The sequence below is a fragment of the Lissotriton vulgaris genome, chromosome 9 (assembly GCF_964263255.1).
Source record: "Lissotriton vulgaris chromosome 9, aLisVul1.2, whole genome shotgun sequence".
Lineage (NCBI taxonomy): Eukaryota > Metazoa > Chordata > Amphibia > Caudata > Salamandridae > Lissotriton > Lissotriton vulgaris.
Window position 1 is genome coordinate 1,136,128,032 of NC_141697.1, and position 22,603 is coordinate 1,136,150,634.

Genomic DNA, 22,603 nt, shown 5'->3' on the forward strand with positions numbered 1-22,603 from the left:
GGGTTTTGGGGTACAGAGGTATTTTAGGGTTCAGAGGTAGGTTTGGGTTTTGGGGTACAGGGTTATTTTTAGGGTTCAGGGTTAGGTTTGGGTTTTGGGATACAGGGGTATTTTTAGGGTTTAGGGGTAGGTTTGGGTTTTGGGGTACAGGGGTATTTAAAGGGTTCAGGGCTAGGTTTGTGTTTTGGGGTACAGGGGTATTTTAGGGTTATGGGGTAGGTTTGGGTTTTGGGGTACAGTGGTATTTTTAGGGTTCAGGGCTAGGTTTGGGTTTTGGGGTACAGGGGTATTTTTAAGGTTCAGGGGTAGGTTTGGGTTTTGGGGTACAGGGGTATTTTAAGGCTTCAGATATAGTTTTGGGTTTTGGGGTATAGGGGTATTTTAGGGTTCAGGGCTAGGTTTGTTTTTTGGGGTACAGGGGTATTTTAAGGGTTCAGGGCTTGGTTTGGGTTTTGGGGTACAGGGGTATTTTTAGGGTTCAGGGCTAGGTTTGGGTTTTGGTGTACAGAGGTATTTTAGGGTTCAAGGGTAGGGTTGGGTTTTGGGGTACAGGTGTATTTTTAGGGTTCAGGGCTAGGTTTGGGTTTTGGGGTACAGGGGTATTTTTAGGGTTCAGGGGTAGTTTTGGGTTTTGGGGTACAGGGGTATTTTAAGGGTTCAGGGCTAGGTTTGTGTTTTGGGGTACAGGGGTATTTTAGGGTTCAGGGGTAGGTTTGGGTGTTGGGGTACAGTGGTATTTTTAGGGTTCAGGGCTAGGTTTGGGTTTTGGGGTACAGGGGTATTTTTAGGGTTCAGGGGTAGGTTTGGGTTTTGAGGTACAGGGGTATTTATAGGGTTCAGGGCTAGGTTTGGGTTTTGGGGTATAGGGGTATTTTTAGGATTTAGGGATAGGTTTGGGTTTTGGGGCACAGATGTATTTTAGGGTTCAGGGGTAGGTTTGGGTTTTGGGATACAGGGGTATTTTTAGGGTTCAGGGCTAGGTTTGGGTTTTGGGGTACAGGGGTATTTTTAGGGTTCAGGGGTAGGTTTGGGTTTTGGGGTACAGGGGTATTTTAAGGGTTCAGGGCTAGGTTTGTGTTTTGGGGTACAGGGGTATTTTAGGGTTCAGGTGTAGGTTTGGGTTTTGGGGTACAGTGGTATTTTTTGGGTTCAGGGCTAGGTTTGGGTTTTGGGGTACAGGGGTATTTTTAGGGTTCAGTGGTAGGTTTGGGTTTTGAGGTACAGGGGTATTTTTTAGGGTTTAGGGATAGGTTTGGGTTTTGGGGTACAGGGTATATTTATAGGGTTAAGATGGGTTAGTGTTTAAGGGTGTTGGGGTATTTTAAGGAGTACGGGTGGGTTATGATTATGGGGTGCAGGAGTATTTAAAGGGAGCAGGGTGGGATTAGCACACGATAAAAGACATGGCATGAAGGGCGGAACGTACCACACGCCCCCAGCGTTTGTCACGCCCCCAGCACACGCCCACAGCACAACGCAGACACGCCCACAAGGGACTTCTTTGCTGGCACGGTTCTTTTACCTTTTAAATGTATATGGTGGGCGTCTGCATAGCCTATGTCCTTCTGCTGCAACTGCCCTTTCCAACGATGTATTGGGTGTTGTGATTGGTGCTGTACTTTTTGAGTTTACCCGCCTCAAAGGTTTAGGCTGTCTCTTTATATTATTAGTATGGATATATATAAAATGTTATGTTTTTTATAACTTAATTTATTTATTAATAATTTTAAGGTTATTTAAGTATTTAGGTATTTTAAGTATGTTTCAGTTAATTATATTTATTATTTCATTAATTTTAAATTACTTTTAAGACATTTTTAAAAAAAATCGATTTTGACTAACTATATTTTTTACAACAATATTTTTGATTCTATATTTTTTTTAACTTACATGTTTGTAGATAGGAATTCGATATTTTTGCATTCTATATTTTGTCATCGATATTTTCTGAGGTCTATATTTTTGTATTCGATATTATGTCAGTAATCCAGATGCATCTTATCTGAGTGCATGGCTGTAGAGGATTACTAGAATAGTATGGTGTGGGTGCCATGGACTTCAGTATAGATACAAATGAGCATCTGTAAATTGTAATACAGATCAGTTACAATTTTTGTTACAAAACAGTGAGTAGCACATCAAGTAAAGGGATGTGATGTCTATGTTTAGTATTGCTGCTTTCAATTTGATGGTAGGGTGGTTACTGTGGATATGAGCAGTAAATGTTTCCAATTTTCTATTTTCCACATTCCATACTATAAATATATCATCAATGTCTCTTACTCGTACACGTGATTTGATGCTAGAAGTAGCAAGTATATGGTCCTCTAGTTCACCCATGAATATATTTGCAGAGAATGGAACCATGGAAATCCTTTGTACCTGCGGCTAGTGTTTACCATTGAAAGTAATATTGTTGGATTTAAGGATAACTCTTGCAAAGTTGGTAAGCATGTTGGTAGATGGCATTCATTTTCATAGTTCATTATTAGAAGCTCCAGACAATGCCATAGAAGCATCCTCATGGGGTATGTTGGCATATAAATGATGCAACGTCAAATGTAGCCAGGAGAGTGGTATTTTCAAATGGATAGGTTTGGTTTTTTAATAATCTGAAAGAAGCCACTGGTATCCTTAACAAATGATGGAAGCTCCTGGACAATGGGCTGGAGGTTCAAGTCTACAAATAAAGATAGTTTCTCAGTGGCTGTATCAGTGCCAGAGAATCTGGATTGTTCATTCTGGGACTTCTGGATGCATATAAACTCTCCAATATCTTGGTTTAGGATGAATAAGCAGCAGTGGTTAAATTGGCAGACACATTCAGAGTCTTGTTTGGAAAATGTGGTTCTATGGTAGTGGGCGAAGGCTGTTGAGGGAAGTTTAGGGAGCAGAAAAGAAAAAATGGCAGCTCTAGCCATCAGGCGTCTCCTACCCATTAGACCGCAACACATTATTACATTTCTCAAGTTGTCATCCCCGCACACTTAAAGAGAATTTACCTTACGGGCAATTTCTCAGAGTGCGGAGAAATTGTAGTAGAAAGGAAGAATACTTCAAAAGTGCAGAAATCTTAAAAAACAAATTGATAGCCAGAGGCTACCCAAAAAGGTTAGTTAAGATTTGCTCTGAAAAGGGCCTGGTTTACACCAAGAGAGACATTACTTACACCAAAAATCAAAGATACAGATACGCCTTTGACGTGTGTATTGACATACGATCCTAAAGCGAACAAAGTAAAAAAATTGATCCAAAAGCATTGGAAACTCATTGAACATCTGGGAATTAAGAAACCCCTTTTCGCGTTTAAAAAAGGTAAAAACATAAGACAATCCCTGGTTAGAGCAAAGAGAGAAGAAGATTCTTCACCTAAAGATTTGAGAGCACTCCTTAACCTACCACCAATAATAGGACATTATAGATGTCAAAATTGTGCGGCATGTAATCTAACATCCGATACAAAGGAAGTGGAAATAAACGGGTTTAAACATCAGCTCAAAAGCTTTTCAAATTGCAACACAAAAAATGCAATTTATTGTATCAAATGTCTGTGCAATAAGGCTTACATTGGACAGACAACCCAAATAGTGAAGAAACGTATTCTTCAACATAAATCAAGGTTGAAATGTAAAGTCCAGGGAGCACCATTAGTGCAGCACTTTGAAACCCACCAACATACGGAAAATGATATCACTTGGACTGTCGTATGTGTGCTAAGTAATGTCAAACCAGAGGAAATCGAATCCAAATTAAACAGATTAGAGGCCAGACTAATTGAAAAATACAGAACAGCAACCAATGGTTTAAATGATAGAGACGAAATTTGGTCACTAATATAGAGAATTTTGTTGCACTGTGGTACATTTCTACATTATAACAACTGTAACTATGATACTGAATACTGTGTATAAAGGAGTATGTGTGACATGTTTTTATAATGTAAGGAGTGACAGACCCGCACCAACTTATCTTGGCTTCCTTTAATTCACATTCTTAATTTTCCTTTTTTTCCACATCGCTGTGCAATACAGGTGGAATATTCTGCAATACATTTAAACGTTGTGGAGACACACGCGCCACAACAAGAGATCATATATCTTTACTCATTGGTCCTCTGTTGTAGTTCCTACAGTCCGTAGCATTAGTCTGTTCTTTGTGTTTGGGCGAGTGAGAGTGTATTTCCGCATCACGTGACTCGCGCTCTGATGCCACAGAACTAATATGGCGTGTGACTGAACTCCACTGCGAACGGACGATATACTGCAGCTCTAGTAAGTGACATTCAGTAGTACGCTATGAATTAGCGAGAGGAGGTTGTTTTTTAAGAATCGAATTACATTACCCTTCATTGCCATTTAGATACCAGTGATAAAAGAAAAGTGACTACGGCGATTTCCACTCTAGTCCGTTGCCTTGTGACTAGGTAAGAACCTTGTTACTGAGCCTAGAGAATATGTTCATCTAGTTTATTGTTGGTGCACTTCACAGGAGGATGTACACTTACGTATGTAATTATATTGTCTACAGAGGAAGCAGCCATCTGTATACCTGTAGAGGCTTTTTGGACTACACTAATTATCTTGACAGTAGGGGCTTTAAGTTTTAAGTCCTGACTTGGTAAGCGCCAATTGAATATGACTGGTGATTTAAATACCAAGACTTGTTTGTAGTGAGAGTAATACCCATACGTTGCGCCTCTCGATATTTTACAGCTATTTAACAGTGCAGTCGAACTAGCTCTTCGTTCGTTTATTTTCAAATCGGTTGGAACACACTAATTACGGTAATTACGTTTTTTGTTTCTAATGCACACACTGGTTGCAGGTGAAGGATTCTTCTTGACACATTGGTACGTTTCCTTTAGCACTCCCTTTTACAATACGTTGAGCGTAAGGTGCGATGTAGCTATTGCCTATGAGTGGGCATGTTGTTTGGTTTCACATTTAGTGTGTTACGTATTAATATATTCTTTTTCTTGGGTACGGGTCTGACAACTCCAAGCTAAATATGTCCCTCAAGGCTCCTCGCTCAGTCCAACCCTCTTCAACATCTACATGATCCCCCTCGCAGACATCGCACGCCAGCACAACCTCAACATCATCTCCTACGCCGACGACACCCAGCTGATCCTCTCCCTTACCAACGACCCCGCCACCGCCAGAGCCAACCTTCACGAAGGGATGAAAGAGGTAGCCGAATGGATGAAGAACAGCCGCCTGAAAATGAACTCCGACAAGACGGAAGTCCTCATCCTGGGATCCTCACCCTCCACCTGGGACGACTCCTGGTGGCCCCCCGCCATAGGCAGCGCACCCAAACCAACAGACCACGCACGCAACCTGGGCTTCATCCTGGACTCCTCCCTCTCCATGACCAGACAAGTCAACGCCGTCTCCTCGTCGTGCTTCAATATCCTGCGCATGCTACGTAAGATCTTCCGGTGGATCCCCACCGAGACCAGGAAGACGGTCACCCAGGCCCTCGTCAACAGCTGTCTGGACTACGGCAACACCCTCTACGCCGGAACCACCGCCAAACTCCAGAAGAGACTCCAGCGGATCCAGAACGCCTCAGCACGACTCATCCTGGACATCCCCCGTCCCAGCCACATCTCCGGACACCTGGGAGATCTGCATTGGCTCCCGGTCAACAAGAGAATCACCTTCCGTCTCCTCACCCACGCACACAAAGCCCTACACAGCCAAGGCCCAGGATACCTCAACAGCCGCCTCAACTTCTACGCTCCCAAACGCCAGCTTCGTTCAACCAGCCACGCCCTCGCCGCCGTCCCCCGCATCCGCAGAGCCACCACAGGGGGACGGTCCTTCTCCTACCTCGCCGTCAAGACATGGAACTCCCTCCCCACCCACCTCCGCCTGACCCAGGACCACCTCGCCTTCAGGAAGCAACTCAAGACCTGGTTGTTCGAGCAGTAGCAGATCCCCCCCCCCCCCCCCAGCGCCTTGAGACCCTCTGGGTAAGTAGTGCGCTATATAAATACGATGATTGATTGATTGATTGATATAAAATGTAAAATATGTAAATATGTATATATCCCTAGTCTTTGAACTTGTGCAATGGTCTAAGCGTATGTAGTTATGGATGATTCCTTAATTTCATAGACGGATTTCCATTAGCCCATGTCCTGATGAGGCCCGTAGTCAATGGGCTGAAACGCGTCGACACCCACGAGAAGACACCAGTTAAAAGATCTAATGTTGTGCAAATATATATTTAAAAAGAGTACTACAAAAAGATAGGTCAAAACAATATAGACCCTCCATGTACTTTTGATTTCTGGTTATATCTTGTTTTACAGGAATACTTAACCCAACACATATATAGCATCCTCTTTTCAAAAAAACTTTGGGCTAACTTACTTTAAGAAGATACAAAAAAAGTCAATATAAATGTACATATATGTGTAAAAAGTAATGTGTTGTATATATATGTTTAGTTTGTCAATGTCTCTAAATATTGGTTTGTAAAATAACAACCCTTTGTGGTAAAAAAATTCTAATTGAGGTAAAAATTAAATACCATTTTGAATTTTGTGCTATGTTCTGGATCAAGTTTGGAGGTGTGTAAATAAGTCAGAATTTGCTTTGTTAATATGATTTGCTTCGTTTAGGAGGAGACAATTTATGTTGCTCTTTCAGAAATAGACTGTTGTAATTAGACCTAAGGCATCACTTTTTTGGATTAATATACTACCCATTAGTAAAGCGCACTTTTGGGACCCGTGCATTTGCACTGCAATAGCTCTCGCATTTACGAGAGTTTAAGCCATTGGCATTGTAAATGACAATGCCTTTTATTTATGTTTTAAAAACCAAAACATGAATGAAAGGCATTGTCATTTACAATGCCAAAAGCTAAAACTTGCATAAATGTGAGACCTATTGCATTGCAAATGCTTGTTTTTGTATAGTATGGATTTGCCAAATTTGCCACAAAATCTATCATCTGGTGCATAATCTGTAGTTTTCAACAAAAACATTTGTTTCTAGCTAAATGGATCAAACGTTACTAAAAACACTGCAATATATGTTTGCTTGCAGTGGAAGGCCCTTTGAAAGGTTAATAGGTCATCTTTCAGGGCCATATGTATCAAGCCGTTTTTGAATCGCAAAGGCCGAAATTCGCAGAATTTCGGCCTTTGCGACTCGCAAACGGCTGTTTTGCACGTTTTGGAATGTATGAAACATTACCAAAATAAGGAATTGCAAACTTGTGCGATTCCTTATTTTTCCATAGCATTTAGGGAACTGCAAATTTGCAATTCCTTAAATGCTATGTATGTAGCAATTTAAGCTTGCGAATGTTGTTTAAGAATTCGCAAATTACCACCAACTTTCAGTTGGGCATGCATGTGCGCCATATGCACACACATGTTCTTTTCAGGGGTGCAGCAGGGTGTCTGAGACACCCCTGCACCCTTGCAATAATTCTCAAATTGCGATTAACAAATTGCGAATTCGCAATTTGAGAATTATTTTGCATACATTCCTATGGGCCTCCTGGCCCATAGGAATGCATTGGAAATTATTCCTTAATTCCGAATTCGCAAAATGCGAATTCGCAAATAAGGAAGCTTAAGGAATTGCAAATAAAAAGCGATTTTGTTCATACATACCATTTTGCATTTCCTAAATTGCGATTCCTTAAAATTCGCTATTTAGGAAATGCAAAATAGTTTGATGATACATATGGCCCTCAGTTGCTTATTTCTTTATTTAGTTGTTAAATTATTTTTTCCTGCCACTAATGAAGCCCATTACCCTCTTTAATCAAACAAGACACCAAGATAAGGGAAGGCCTTCACCCTGAAGATATCAGTCCTCTTTACAATGCAATTTCTCTGTCCAGTGCCCCTATGTACCATAACCAATATATTTGATTTGTTATAGTTGTTACTTAAATCCAAACTATTCATAAAAGCAGCAAAGGATTTAGGAGTCTGCTGCAAGCTGAGGCAGTTGTCGCTTTTAACATTTCAACATCAGCATACTATAATGCCCGGATAAGATGGGTTCCCAACTGTGGGATATCTGTAAATACTGCACATAATGTAGAACCCAAGTCATTAACATACAAGGGTAAGGGTAGTGGTGCTAAAATACACCCTTGTCTCAACCCCGCTGAACTTTAAAAGGTGTGGGATCACTCCCATCTAGATTATATTTTACCAAAGCTGTTAAGTCTTTATCTAATTCATGTAAAACATCAACTACACCTCTATCATCTCCCATATTAAGAAGGATTGACCATAATTTATTCTCATAAACCCGGTCAAAAGCAGATAAGGTCCATAAACACCAAATGGAGTGAACTGTATATTTCCCTTTTATCATCTGTAAATTCCAACTCTGATCCAGAATATCCCTGCCTGCTCTAAAACCATACTGAAGGTCAGACAATATGTTATTTTTCTCCACCCAAGTGCTCAATCTAGAAAAGATGACCCATCCCATAACCTTGACCACCACATCAAAAAGCAAGATGGGCCTGTAGCATCACAGCTCATCCCTCTGCCCTTTTATTTAAGACAGGTACAATAACAGATGTAGACCACGACGCTGGAATGCCTGCCTTGCATGCAGCATTCAAAATGTTTGTTAATATGTTTGACCAGTATGAAGGGTCGAATTTATAAAGATCAGCAGGTACCCCCTCTGGGCCTGGAGCCCTATTAGATAAATATATAATTGCCTCAGTCACCTCTACTAACTGGATTGTTATATTGGTCTTATCAAATAAACTCTCCTTATTGATAATAAACACTTCATTAGAATCAGGGCCATAAACTATCTCAATATGACAATCCACTACACATCTATTGTATGAAGCAAAAAAACAATGATTGACTATTTCTCAGAACCTCGCACCACATGATACTAGCCTGTAAAAGTTGGTCCCAGAAATCTTTTCTAATTTTGTTTTTCCTTTTATTTATAGCTAACTTATAATTTTTCCTCCATTTAACAACTTTAGATGTGTCTCTGGGTCTTTTTCTTTAGAGCTGCCAACAAGTTTTGATCAGCCACTGAGCATTTGTGATCAAACGATCTTTTATTGGATTTCCTATGCTTGGCCACTGTGTGAGTTAAATATGTTGCGACATATATACAGACCTTGCTATGAGCACTTAAGTTTATCTCTGGGTGAGATGTGGCCTCTAAACAATTATCAATTTTCTGTCTATATAGCGTGGTTAAATTATCAAAAAAGGTCTCAGTGACCAATATTTTCCATTTCAGTCTGTAAGCTTGTGCATTTGATTTTGAAAACTGCTTCAAATATTCTAAGCTTCCATCTCTTGCCCCCACCTTACGGTGAGATAGATAGAATTGTGGTCACTATGCTGATTCTCAATAACTCCAAAGTGTTTAATATAATTAACTAGATAAGCAGAGATAAAACTATAGTCTATGGTTGTTGCAAAGCCTTTACCTATGAAAGAGGGGGTAACTACCATATCTTCCATTCTCTTGATAATCGTTTCAGCAAACAATAAATTATAATCAGCCAAGGTCGAGAAAAGAAAATAAATCCCCTTGTCTGGAGCTCTCCATATGTTATAGATGATCAGAAGTGTACATATTGTCCATAGAATTAACATGTCAGTAGTTAGTATCCACTATTAAAACTACTAAATGTGGTTGGTGTTGTTTATCAGTATAGGCCGTCAAAAAGGACTTTAAGCCCAATAAATGCCCTGAAGCCTTTACCTTGGAATTTGAGTTAAAGAAGTTAAGCAATAAAATCTTTGGGGCTTTAAAAAAAATTAGGTTGACTGCTAACAACTATGAGGTTACAGTATCAATTTGGAATTTGTTTTACAATTAATATTTGAAGATATGAGTTTCTATCCCTCACCTTGCTCTACCAGACACAGAGGAGGTAGCAGGACAAAAAAACTCGATGCAACCATCTCTATAAAGGGAGTTGACTGTATCCCATGTTTCCTGCAACCCAACAATGTTATAACATTTAATGAAGTTACACCATGTTGGCTCTGATTTATTATTTCCTAGTCCCGCTATATTCCAGCACAAAAGCTTGAGGAGTAAATTTGAATTCTCTCTTTGGACAGATAGTTGAGTTCACAAAACAGAAAATGACTTTATTCCATAGTTAATTATAACCATTACAATTTAACATAAAATGCACCAAAGTACAACAGAGTTCTTATTTACACTTTGAAATTACGCTTACTTAGCGTTGCATGAGGCGCTATTTCCTTATGTTATGGTTTTCCATGCCTTTATACAATTTTAAATGACAGATGGCTCAATCTGAACCAATACTAAAATATTATCAAGAAAAAATCTGAAATAAGGCTTTATACACGTTTCGTCTACACAGCAATGAAGTGGTATATGTGCATAAGCGTGTGCGCAGTGTTCACTATCATTGCTTTAGTGTACATACACTGGGTCATTTTATTGCTGTGTCAATACAAGGGTAAATTACAAGTTCATTCGACCTTATTAAAATGGGACATTAAACATGTTACATCTAAGAACCAAGATAACGCTTTTGTGTGCAAAATGTGCAAAGTGTCCACTATCCTAATTTTCAGTGATTTTAAGGATGCGCTGTGCAATTCTGATCTGCCACGGGGCTAAAGTTTGATGTGCAAAAATTGCCATTTCAATATCAAAAGCGTCCCTGCTACTAAATAATTTCAATTTCAAACACAGATCTTAGAATGAAGCATTATACATGTGACGTCTAAAATCAAATGGAGAAATAAACTACGTGCAAGTATGTCCACTGCCCTCCATTTCAATATTTATGAACATGAGCTGTGCAATTTATGGCTGCCACAAGACTAAAAATTGATGTGCAAAGGTGCCAATTCATGTGACGATCTTAAAATAAAGAAGTGTGCGTGTTTACTTCTAAAACAATAAAGTTGGATCTTTTTGCAAAAGTGTGCAAGATGTCCACTGTCCTCTTTTTCAATAATTATAGAGTTGCACTATGCAATGTAGAGCAGCCGCAAGACTATAATCTATTGTCAGCAAAGTGTGTCTGATGTAGTTTGTAACCATGTAAACATGCTGACTTGTTGCAAAAACTTAGTTGTACTGCATGAAATCCAAAAGTGTCTCTACTTTCAGAGCCCGAAGCCCCAGTAGTTATACACACCATGGCCTTTGAAGATACAATCAGTTCAAAAGGCCAGCTTTGAAATGCAAAAGCCCTCTCTAAATATTGTCCTGTCTGCCATGCTACCCCTTGAGGTTCGATCACAATCTTTATTGGGGCCAAGACCCTGCCCCTTGGAATGAAGGTGCCAATTCCACCCCACATAACCGTCTTGGAAAGGCCCCTCAGTGTCAGCGGTCCGTGGTTTCCTTTGAACACTTAGTTTACGGCTCTCTATCAGGAATGCACAGTTGCAGCTGTCCCCCTAGCAACCAGTTATGAATTGAGAGACAACCTGTCAGGCACACAGAGACCTGAGTATTGAAATGCTCACTTTCCCAAAGTGACATTTGCAGCACCGGAATGTTGAACCCCCTCCGACTACCAGGGAGGCTTCGCCATTACATACTCATACATGCCAACCGCTATAATGCTACTATTCTGCCTGTAGGAAATAATGCTCAACAGCCTTTCCCTGCACCCCCTCAGGCAAATCTATTGCGAGAAGCAGGCCCCATTGTACCAAACACACCATCCAGTGACATTCACAACTCTTGCAGGTAACACATACACACACCTGACCAATGTCTTCATAACACTGCACCCTGTCACCAGGGAGAAGTCTGATATAGCAGGAGAAATGCAGAACCTTGGCACGTAGCTTTTTAAATGCCATACCGAGTGACAGTAACCTGTGCACTCAGGTCCCACCAGGGCAAACCAATGGCACCATCGATGAACTACCTCAGAGGATAGTACAATCAGTACAGCAGGCCCATGGAGGTGCATTTGAGATACTTGCCCCTGGTATAGATCTTACCCCATGATAAGTGACTTACATCTAACTCAAATCAGCCAATCAGATGAATTCCGGTCCACAGTATGTGTATGACGAGCTCAGCAGTTTGACACTGTATGGCAGTGCCAAACGCGCTCCAGTCCTAAGGTTAGCATCCAGACCACGGAAAATTGGGAAAGGAGAAAAGCAAAAGGTTGAGGGAAAGCTCCATAGAAAGGGCCACTTCCAACTTTAACAATTTCACTTTCTGATATAGTTCGATCACCAATATTTCTATATGCTTCTCTGAGACCATCAGTAACCTTTTTAAGTCAGTGTTCAAATCTTTTTAACTGATTCCATCTTACCCAGAGTGGCATTATTAACCTTATTTGAACAAGCTTGCAGGGTAGCTAATCTATGTTTCATTCTCACATCTTTCCAGATCAGGGAGGGAAGTAGCCGGATGATGATGAACCTCTGCCACCGTGATAACTGAAGAAGGGTCAGTCTTCTACCAGGAACCTTTCAGAGCTCTCTTAGTTATCAGACAGGACTCTTCCACCTGGTTCCCCTCCTTAGGATTAGTAGTGGTGGGCAATATGGGTGGCTCCACCCCCTAAACCCAGTTCTTCTTCTACGCAGAGATTTTCCTCCTTTAAAACCCAATCTGGTGAAGTGAGGAATGAAATTATACAGGAGCATTTAGGTGTCCATTAGAAGCAGCAGGACCAGAAGAGCAGAAATATTTTTGCTTAACCATCTTAGGATGTACTCCAGTAGATTTTGCAGTCCTTAGAACAGGTGGCCCTACCCAGCCTCCCGGTAATCACCCAGGCGTGCTGGGTCCTGTCAGATATAAAATGCTCTTAGGAGCCCTGCGGCTGGGAAAGAAGGGCCCAGTGCCAATGCGCCAACTCACACCTGTTGCTGAGTGTCCAAAGGAATCCTGGGACACAAAGTCCCGAAGTGTCTCGTATGGCATCTGTGCTTCAGGAGATAAAGCACGCTTAAGAGCGCTACAGCCCAGAAAGAGGGGTTCAGTGCCTCCTCCCCCCTCCCACACCTGAGTCCTGAAATGTCATGTATGGTGTTTAGGTATTTTTTTTAAAATATGGAACTTTTGTTAGAATTCAGTGGATATTGTAGAGGACTTTTTAAATGCAAGTTTTTAGTATTTGGAATGGATCTTTCCACTGAGCACAATCAGAATGCATTTAAGGTAAAATAATGAATAAAACAAAAAGTCTAATGCCCTCGTTACAAGTTAGGTGAAACAGATGAGGTATTTTCAAAATGTGGAATATACAATTACCTGTGTTGAGGTATTGACCATGTGTTGTATATACCGCCTATTCTGACTTTTTAACTTGCAAATGAGGCATAACATACGGAATCAGTATTTTACACATCAAATTATAGATGTTTCCCATATTTAGAGGCCTTTTCCTCTATAATTGTGGGCAGTTTGACCTGCTGAAATTTATCAGGGGAACACTGCAAGGGTGTGATAATTATCACAAATCCTAATTCTGATACCTGTGAAAACTCATGTTTGCACAGGGATCTGAGTTTAGCCTTGCACTTGTAATCAGGATTTAAATGACTAGGTGCAAACTTCATGAGACCAGCATTCTGCTAGTTTTAATTTTGGAGAATAGAGCATGTTACTCTCTTGGTTATGGCAAGATTTAGCGAAACTGCTAGGATAGGGGAAGGAGGTCTTTCCGATGAAGGAGCCACGCCTGCCAACACTACAAAAACTAGAATGAAGAGGGAGCTCGCACAGCTTAGGGTTTTCAGGGTGATACGTTTTGTACACGTGTAGTGTGCCACGAGAGGAAACACTGTCTGGCCGAGCAGTGTGAAATCCAAGGAACTCATACAAAGCTCACGGCTTCACTGACTAAACTCTGACTCCGCGGCACTCCGCGAAGTTTTTTCAACTTCGTCTTAATGTAAGTACCCGCCTTGGGACCACTCTCGACCCCGTTATAATTCTGCCACTTGGGTTTCGTTAGTCTTGACTTTAGTTTTTATACTGCAAACTCTCATTTACTCTTTTCTACTACTTTTATTTCACGTGTATCAACACATGGTGGATTTTTTCCCACAAGGTGCGACATCTTTCCTACCTTTCTCTACGTTTGACACTGATCATTTCTTTAATTTCTGTGCACACCCTCAGATAGGTGTATATCTTTACTTTTACACTCTTCTTTTCAATCGCACTGTTTATATTAGAGCACTTTTTGATGTTAGTTTTTTGTAATGACATACGGATACATGATTGAATTGTGTTTTTTTGGATTGTTTTGTAGAGTAATCCCCTGAAGAAGGGCGTGGCCCGAAATGCATCGGGATACGTGATAATCTGCTTTAAAAAGACTTATCTGATGATGGAAATTTAATTTTGGATATCTTACGTTGATTGAATCATGAAGCAACAATTTCAACAACTGTTGAATAAACAGTGAACACTTAATGAACAATTTGTCGCCTAATCATCATTACCCTTTGATGTCTGAATGAACTAGACCTACGGGTCCTTTTTGTTGTGCACAGAGGTGCTCTCTCTCAACAGAGTGAGCTTTGTATGAACACTACAAAAACACCAGTAGTTAGTTGCCCAAGGTGGTGTAGAAGAGACTGCCCAGTTTGTCCATGCAAGTCAATGTCCATTTTTAGTAGCATCATTCAAAACTGACTTGAACAAAAATCTTTGCACCTTTCTCTAATCTCCTGAAAGGAAACCTCCAGTACATGTTGGATATTTGAGGTGTAGCTACTGAAAATGCATCCTCTATTGTAGGGTATATTTTTAGTCCTCACATGTCTGATAGAATTTTCTTTGCAGAGCTTTTACAGTGAGGGAAATGTCGTCAAGTCAGCGAGAACTGTTTCATAGTACAAATTCCATCTTGGTGCCAGAATACCCTAATTGTAGCAGTGCATTCTCCACCAGTGTGGTGAAGGCGGTTTTCAGCAACAGTGACACTGGGAGGGCGAATGATTGCGGAGGGGGCTGGGAAGGGGGTTAAAACTTTTAAGTAAATCAGGGCTTTTATGAAGGATTTTTACAAATTGGCAGTTCATTCACCACTCCAAACTCTCAGTTTTTTAGATTTTTAGACTTGCTTTTATTCAATACTGCACAGGTATCACAATACATATCGACCCATCAGGCCGAGATGTGTCAGAGATAGGATAAAGAAAAACCACCAATTCACATACACTCCAGAGTAGCGGTGCAGGATGTTCCAGCGGCCTACATGTGTGCCCATATGCACCAAACTCTTACTTTGCCCACCCCACTCCGTGGTGGGTGAAGTGCTAATTTCCTGATGGCAGTCTCATCAGGTCTATGACCTGACAGAACATCCACCACTGAGACGCAAGTTCGTAGTGACCGTTGCCCCACCCTATTTAGGTTGGGGTGACCGTCAATAGATTTCCCTGCTGGGGACTGCCATCCAAGATATTTGAAGTGTCTGTTAGTTTTCACAATGTTAATTTCAGCCCTCCCACATACCACGCATCAGGCATTATACTAACTCATTTTAGTGCGGTGGTCCACATTACCACACTAAAATACGTCATGCATTTATAGTGCCTCCTTGACGCCACCGCCGGTGCAGAGGCAGACAGACAAGCGGGACCTAAAGCGCTGCCGTGGTCAAATAGTCATGATGAACAAGCATCACGGACGTGTGCTGCTCTGGCAGAGTGTGCGCAGTGATTGCAGTACTACTTTCAAGTGTACTTGAATGCCTCAGGCCCGAAGTGGGCCGCGCTGGCCTGGTGCAGCAGTGAGCATTCTGATTATCAAAGCTGCTGCGGCATGGCACTCACATGACATGGTGGCCTCACGTGATTACAACAAAGAGTGTATCCATTTAAAAGTGGACAGTCCCTCTCTGAGTGCGCCGCAGAGTGAGCAACAGTTATATTTCTTTAGTTTGCCACTGTCCGCTATTGCGCAATAATCACATTGGTGGCCGGTGAGAGGGGTCGCAAAGTCTTCCCAGAGGCAGGATTATAATCAGGTGACTATTTCAAGTTGATCTGACTGCCTCTGGTGCGTACTGCCCACCGGACTCATCGCAGCCGTGGCTGACAGGTTTATGTGAATGCTGATAGTAATATTGAGAAACCAGCACTGGCAAACTACTCAGCCGGCCCCCATGGGGGGCAGAAGGGAGGTGTAGCGGAGCTGTTTGTTTGGGCCGTTTCGGCCGATTTTCTTACAGGCTCCGGTAAAAAAAAACTAAAACCGGCCCCCACCCTGACGGCCCACCGGGGAAACGCCCGGTGCCCGCTATGGCCAGTCCGGCCCTGTCAGCTGGGTGACCTCTGCTCTTGCTCCAGCCTACACTGTACCACGTAGCTTCAGAGCTTGCATGTGGTAAACATAACTAATACGGGATCTGGCAGTGCCCTCACGGGTGGGTAAGGGGGCAGTGACATATATTTAATCACTCTGCCTGTTACAGCTCACTGCTCTCTTCAGCGAGAGCTGGGCAGCGCTACTCCACTCTGAGCTCCCTGCAGTGATCCATATCTCAATAGTATTTACTATTGTCTCTTGTGATTGGAATATACCGTATGAGTCAGTCGCATCCTACAATTAGTTTTGTTCTGGTCAGGGACGTCCAACTTTCAAGCAAACAGTACACCATATTCAATTTACAGTGCCACTGCTCTGCCTGAGCCTCTAGCTCACTCCTCTCAGGGTGTACTAGTGCCCCAGCACTCTGCTCAGCTGAGTGCAGCCCATAAATTATTGATTTTAATTATTTATTAGCGCTAAAGTAAACTTCTAAAATATTATTACAACCTGACTAAGCCGGGGTGAAAATTGCAAAAAACACAGTTGATGGACAGAATGTAGAACAATGTCATACATTCACCCCAGTACAAGGATCTGGGCCTGAATCCATCGTTTTTTTTACACTCCACACCACCCTGGGTGTGCTGGGTATACTCAGACGTGAGTCCCAGGCTCTCCACACCACTGGAGTCAAGCTATCCAGGCTGATCAAGGCTGATAGCCAGAAACCGGTCCTTGGATGCTTGATTCCGGTCTGGGAAAGACATGGCTTGGTAGTTCGGACTGGACTGTTCCCATGAGGCACAAGGTCAGAGCTGATTTGCATATAGCCAGTGTCTAACCCAGGGTGGTGTGGAGTGCAAAAAAACGATGGATTTAGGCCCAGATCCTTGTACTGGGGTGAATGTATGACATTGTTCTACATTCTGTCCATCAACTGTGTTTTTTGAGATTTAAACCCAACAGCTCCTGTTTCACTAGAAATATCATATTGAGATACCAGGACACAGACTCTAACCAAACAAGGAAGGGGGCAGAACCACCTGCGAAACCGAAACGAGGGTCAGAGCCCAAAAGTCACAGAATGTAAAGGGATCTCATATGTTAAATCGTGCTAATAATGTAAAAGTTGTCTTACCGAGAAGTAATTATGTTGGTACTCAAACTAATGTGGTTTTACTACCCTCTGTTCCCTCTGTACCTAGGAATATTAATACTGTGGATTCCATGACTGAAACCTTAGCCACTGAGGACTACACTGCACTAGGCTTAAGGTTAGCCCATGTACATGATATAGTGAAAAGAACTTAGCACTTTAATGGGGTAAACTGGACCAAGTGGATATTGCCATAAAGAATTTAAGTAGTGAAATAGTAGGTACAAAATTGAATGAGGCAGAAAGAAACGAAGGGAGAGCAACGGTGAATATGACTTTATCTGAAGCTACATTTGGGAAAACTAATGATAACCATAGGTTATTCTCTATTGACACTGATATGGAAGGCAGAACGCAAGATATTTTTAAAGGGATGAAATGTATAGGTGTACAAAACAATGTTGAAGGTTTAGCCTTAAGAATGGTGCCAAGTCCATCTAATAACGATATAAGAACTGATTTAACTGGTAACCGTCTGAAACCTAGTGAAGATGTGTTGACTTTACCCCCTGCCTCATGCCCTTATGTCTTAGTTTTGGCTGGTGTTCCTGCCCTTAGGGAGGAACAGAGAGAGACATGGGTAAACTTGCGTAACAAGGTTACAGATTGACTAAAAAAAATACAAAAGATTCCACCCATCTAACACAAAGGAGATTTTAATGGTTCGCAGAGTGGGATGGGTGGGACAATCATCTAAGGGTGTAATTGGTGACTGTATTGTAATACATTTTCGTAGACCGCAGATGGTTTGCTCTTTATTAAATTGCTGTGAGTCAACCTATAGCTTAAATACTAGTATCTGTGCACTCCCCTTGGGATATTTTTATAGACCGCCAACTGGGCCTTTCGTAAGTAAACCCACTCCGATCTCCATGTTCAATAGATTTCAGATTCTGTCTGATTTAGATGCCCAAGACTGACAACTACCCAGATTGAAATATGAAATGGTTGCTATGGATAATGTACAAGCCTTGGGGCCCACTGTTCCTAACTGTGGTGAAGCTGTGAAACACACTGTAGAGAATGCCAATGTAGTCATTGATCCAGGTACCCTAAATGAGGATATAGGAAGAACTTATAAGAGGAATAGTCAACAAGATGTAATATGCATCACAAAAAAATGTGAGACAGCTACAGCACCCAATACTTTAGATGTATGGTTAGCACTCTTCCCTGATGAGACTGAGGTACTAGTAGAGACTCTCTATTCACTTCATAACAATGGAGAAGATGTCCCCAAATGTAACTATAATTTCAACTCTGATGGGGAATGTCAGGAAATTCAAGGAGCTATAAATGGAATAGAAGGGGAATCTAATGATCCTAGCACGGAGTAAAGCCAAACAGAGATAAGATTGACAGCATGTAATATTGTAGGGCAGAAAAGAAACCAGGGGAATGTAATGTGGCAGGAAAATATCAGACAGAGCGAGGTTATCTTATTACAAGAAACATGGGCTTTGGAAACACCACACAATGTGGGATTCAAAACATATAGTTTAGCTGCGACTCCTTTGGTTAGAGGGAGGCCCTCAGGTGGTCTCGTTATTTGGGTCAAATTTACTCTAAACATTGAAATAAGCCAGGTTGATTTCCTAACCAAGGATATAGCGGGGGTAAAAATCACAATTCCAGAAAAAAATTCACGGTATATTATTAATATCTAACACAGACCAAGCCCGGCCAGTAATGTATCTGTGGCTAGGCCAATTTTTGTGTTCAATTAACTCAAGGGCAACAGTAACTGTGGGAGGTGCTTTTAATCGTACATTCAAACCCATGGCGGGACTGAAAAATATTTTCGAGGAAGAAGACATCGCCAATAATATCCCCATGCTGGAAAGTAGGCTGATAGTAGCCTGTACATGTGCTGTTGCGCAATTTATTAGACTTATTTCAGGACATGGACTCCGGGCGAGGGGCAGGGTGGGGGGTACTAATGTATGGATTACGGAGTTTAACAGGTAAGTAAACCTATAAATAAATAAATAAAACGAATTTAGTTGCGCGCACTGCATCGCATTGGTGATGCCGTGCACACAACGAAATTCGTTTTATTTATTTATAGGTTTACTTACCTGTTAAACTCCGTAATCCATACATTAGAACCCCCCACCCTGCCCCTCCCTCTCCCCACGTCACCGCCCTTCAGGCACTCCCACCACCGGCCGTGGCTGACTTTAGTCCAGATGAAACATTGACTGCAATAGACTCAGTAAAACAGGGAAAGGCACTGGGGCCAGACAAGATACCAGGAGATCTAAGGAAACATGACAAAGAAGTTTGGGGCCCTTATATCAATCTTTTTATGTAATTCAGTCACCGCAAATGCGCCTATTCCAAACTCATGGAAAGGGGCTGAAATTACAACTATTTTTAAAACAGGTAATCGCCAAGATCCATCGCACTATCAACCGATTAGTTTAATAGATGTTTTACAGAAAATATATGCTCTGCAAATATTTTTTTATTAAATGACTGCATTGAGGAGAATAACATTTTATCAAAGTATCAGGTGGGTTTTAGAGCCAAAACCAGCACCGTAGACCAGGTTTTTAGATTTCTTTGCATGAACTGGTAATACACAATATTTAAGAAGGGCCATTTGTATATCGCCTTTGTTGACCTGAAGGCTGCCTTCGACCTCATCCCTAAAAATCTCCTTTGGAAATCTCTAAAAAACCAAGGGGTTCCGGGAGAAATACTCTTGCAAAAAATAAGATTACATGCAGATAATTTTGCAAGGGTTAGATGGGGTCCAAGGGGAGAACTTACTGAACCAATTCAGGTAAACAGGGGCGTAAGGCAGGGATGTGTGCTGGCACTCACCCTATTTTCACTATACGTAAATGATATTCCCGAATATATTTTGGGCTGCGAACATGATTCTCCCAAACTAAGGAGGGTGCCAGTGCCTGCACTCTTATTGCGGACGATACTATTTTAATTTCCCAAACAGTTTACAATGTCTAATAAACACCTTTGGGATATATTGTGAAGCTAAGGGTCTGGAAATCTACTCTAGCAAAAAAAATACATGGCAATTAATCCACATGAATCCTTTAAAAAGAGCTTAACTGTTAAAAACCAGAAATATGTAGAGTATGTGCAGAGTTTTAATATTTAGGTATTTGGGCACAAAAATTACTTGGAAAACGCAATTGGAGAAAAGTAAGTCTATCTTACTGCAAAATGCTCTAACAATAGTAAAGCAACACAGTATCAGTTTATCGAAAGCAGTATCCCCGCCCTTGAAGTTTATAAGTATAGGGCACAATCAGAAGCCCTATATGGGGTAGAACTATGGGGACCTTCAAGCAGTAATACGTTTATGGTGGGAGAAAATACTTTTTTTAGAAAATTGCTATGCCTTCCAGTACGTACACCGCTCATACCTATTGTAATGGACCTAAATACAACCCGTAAAGACTGTCAGGCAATCCTACGACCATTGTTGTTCTGGGTACAACTGTGGTCAACGGTTGAGCTTGTACATTATAAGGAAGGGCTGGAGGAAATTCTAGGGTTAAAAAATGGAGCATGGTTACCCTGGATGAGGCATGTCCATACTTGGGTCCATAATATAGGTCTTAAGCACTTTTGGAAAGAACCTGCTGGATTGTCCTTGGCATCTAAGAAAATACCTGTCTTTACCGTGGCAGACTAGAATTGCTGAACCATTACTCTTAGACGGGGTTTAAGTTCGGAAGTAAAAGTAATTCTTCCTACCTTTATAACATATACATTTGTTATAAAGGTAGGAAGAATTACTTTTACTTCCGAACTTAAACCCCGTCTAAGAGTAATGGTTCAGCAATTCTAGTCTGCCACGGTAAAGACAGGTACTCCAACCTTTTTTCTAACGCCAAGATCCCCCTCCCTGTCATAAGTTACAGGGGACCCTCTTTCTTGATTTCACATATAAGAAAATACTCAAGCTTACTTTCTGGTCCTACATTCAAAACACCTTTCACCATAACTCAGCCACTGGCACTATTTTGATGAAACCGAACTGGAGTTTCGAGTCCTTTCTGGATGAAGTACAACCCCAGTTAGCAAAATCTTTATATTTGAAATTCTGATATAGTGTTTTACAGACAAACTTAAATTCATCAAAATGGGTCCAGAAACAGGGGGAGGAAGGTCTGGAATGTTGTGTACTATGCCATACGGGTGCTAAAGAAAATGATGCACACATATATTTCTTCTGCCCTGCTTTTAAAAAACATAGAAGCACATGGATCAAACCCATTTGCCGGCTGCTGGGTATAAAATCCTGCAATGAGGCGGAAAGAATATTAAAAATTTACACTTCTCAAACTGTGGTTTTTAGTGTTAGTTGAGTAGGTACCTGTTTGGTGTAAGTTTATTAAGAAGAAAGGAAGGTCTGAAATGTTAATCTAACATCATAAAATTATACTGGTCTCTCGAACGTGCACTTTATTCAGTCCATGTAGAATATTATTGGCATTAAAAATATTTGCTATATAGTATTAAAAGGAAAAATAGCTGGAACACTAACCTGGACACATACATCTTGCCTTGTATTAATAGCATTTTACAAAAAAATCTAGAAATAAGCTTGGTTGCTGGTATTTTATAACAAGCAACTGCTGTAACTCCTGAATGTTTTAATATTTTTATGATCTTTTTTAAACTTTAAAAAAATCAACAAAGGTCATGGATTAGAAATTTGATTCTAAAATGTATGCATTGGTCGAGCGGTATCTTTTTTAAAGATTATGTTATGAAGTACTTTTATTGGTAATGTGATAATTGTGAATGTTTATCTTTTATGGTTTGTTAAACCGAAATAAAGATGAACTGAACTGATTATCAGCTGAGTATTGCTAAACACTGGGACACAAACATTTAAAACATTGCCTATAGCTATGCCCTGTAGACAGAATGTGCAAGACGTCATTGAAGCACTACATTCATGGGCATATGACATACAGGGTTTCGCCTGTGGGCATGCCAAGTGCAGGATTCACAGGTGGGATCTGTTACATAGTACATGCTCAGAGTGGTATTTGCTCTGTATGTAGCATGAACATGGCAATGCCTGCTGGCAGCTATGTCCTGTATTGTGCCACAAAGAGCATAGACGTTGGCTATGCAATGCTTGTGGGATGTATGTGAGTGTATGTAGGTGGTATTTGTGAAGTACAAACTCCAAGCA